This window comes from Pteropus medius, unplaced genomic scaffold (assembly GCF_902729225.1).
Source record: "Pteropus medius unplaced genomic scaffold, Ma_sr-lr_union100, whole genome shotgun sequence".
NCBI lineage: Eukaryota > Metazoa > Chordata > Mammalia > Chiroptera > Pteropodidae > Pteropus > Pteropus medius.
In genome coordinates, this window is record NW_024341895.1 from 454,224 (window position 1) to 456,509 (window position 2,286).

Genomic DNA, 2,286 nt, shown 5'->3' on the forward strand with positions numbered 1-2,286 from the left:
AATTTTTTTTTTTTTAGTTATCAGACTTTTAAAAATGTATTTATAGAGGCTCCTTTATTTTAAAAAAAAAAATTGTGATAAAATAACACTTAGAAGCTCTTTTTAATAGTAAGGGAATTTCTTGTTTACTGATTCAAGTTGCAGTTTCCCCCTACATTTTTACCTCATCCTTAAGGTTTTCTCCCCATGCATCTTTTTGGAATTTTAATAAATGGACTTATTCCCCTTTTTCTTTTGTAGCTTTTCTCGTCAGTTTATTTTTCTTAGAAAGGCCTTACTCACTTTTAAATCATTATTTTAAAGAGGCCCCAGTGTGTTTTTCTTTCTAGCACTTTTACGATTTTATTTTCAACGTGTAAAACTTTGTTCCGTCAGGAATTTGTGTTTGTGGTGTGAGGTAGGAGTCCAACTTTTATTCTCTCAGTTGTCCCAACAGCATCCATTGCATCATCTATCTTTTTATGAGGAGTTCTGAGAAGATCACATCGCAACTGCAAGGCAGGGATGTGGTCCCCTAGTGTAGCCATGAGCAGGTCTGCTTTATTCATGCCCCAGCGGAGCCACAGTCCATGGTCTACAGCCATGCCACCCGAAACAAGCCCAATGTCTGATCTCAGAAGCTAAGCACGGTCGGGCCTGGTTAGTACTTGGATGGGAGACCACTGAGAAAGACCAGGCGCTGTAAATGTAAATAATAAAACAAACAAACAAAAGGAAGGTAGTTTTGAGGAGAAGAATTAGGGTTTCACAACATGGAAATTACTTACTACCAAATCGATGATTTAGGAAATCTATCCCCACCCAAACCTTTATGTTTCTGGCTCCAGCTGTACCCTAGGAATGTGACTTTTTTTTTTTTTATCTGGATCAGCTCTTCTCTAGTTGTGGGACGTCATAGCATTCCACAGAAACAGTGCTGACTCGATGCAAGTTGACTGCAAAATGATGGGACACGCCTTGCAACTCGGTGGGATTTCATGTGGTGGGAGAAAGTGGCTGTGGAGAGGGATCAAGAGTGAGTCATTAACAAAGGAGGACTCGGTGGTCGGTCCAAAGGGTAACTGAGTGGCCACTGGCGAAGGCGGGACAGGCTGCTCCAGGGACAGTAACTCGTTTGACAGAACATCGAAGGAGTCAGACCACGACACGTGTTGGGGTTCCCCAGGACCGCCAGAACAAAGTGTGGCTTAAAGGACGGAAATTTATTCTCTCACAGTTCTGAAAGTTCAAAGTCTAAAATCCAGGTGTCAGAGCAGCCACAGTCCCTCCAGAGGCTCTAGGGATGAATCTTTCTGGCCTTTTCCTAGCTTCTGGTGGTGGCCAGCCATCCTTGGCATTCCTTGCTCATAGACCCATCACTCCAACTCCCGGGTCCGCGTTCACACGGCCATCTTCTGTTTCTGTGTGTCTGTTTTCCTCTGTCCACATTTCTCTTACAAGGTCTCCACTCATTCAATTTAGGGCCTATTCTACTCCAGGATGACCTCATCTTAACTTGATTACATCTACAAAGACCGTACAGTAAATCTTCACTTAATGTTGATCGATTCTATTATGACTTTAAGCAAAATGACGTATAACAAAACTAATTTTACCATCGGTTAATTGATATAAACAAGAGGTAAGTTTCTTCAGCATCTCGTCCGATGTTATAACACAATGACTCATACGACCTTATCTGAGGACCTGCTGTATTTTCAAATACCAGGAGTCAGGACTACAGCAAATCTCTTTGGGGGATGTAATTCAATCCACAGTACCCTCCCAGCATTTTTTTTTTTTCTATTTTCTTTGTGTGTGTATGTCTATTCCCCCACACACACCAAATGACTCTGGTGTCAGAATCTTTTCGGAATATTACGTGTGAATTATTAAATACAAATTTGTGGGGGCATAAATTTGCCCTAATGAAATTTGTCCATAAAACCCTAATGAATTTATGTCTTTTGTTTTGAAAAGTAGCTTGTAGTTGCAGTTATAGCCCCCATGTTGTTCACCATAAAGTAGAATGAATCCTTTGTCATACTTTGGGTGCTCTAAAAGATAGAGTTCTTTCCAACCAGCTCTTCTGTTTCCTCCTCTGGGGTTTTGGTGCCTGTGTTAATCAGAGGGCTTTTCTCTGGGACCAGTGAGCCAAAGGTAATGAGGAAGCCCCTTTGTAACTCCTGGCCAATGCCGAGGGTAGGTGAGTGATAGGGGGTGTGGGTGGGGACAGGATGTTCAGGATGGGGTAGGCAGAGGGGATGACCTTCCCAAGGACTGAATGGTCCCTCAGCTGAAGGGGCA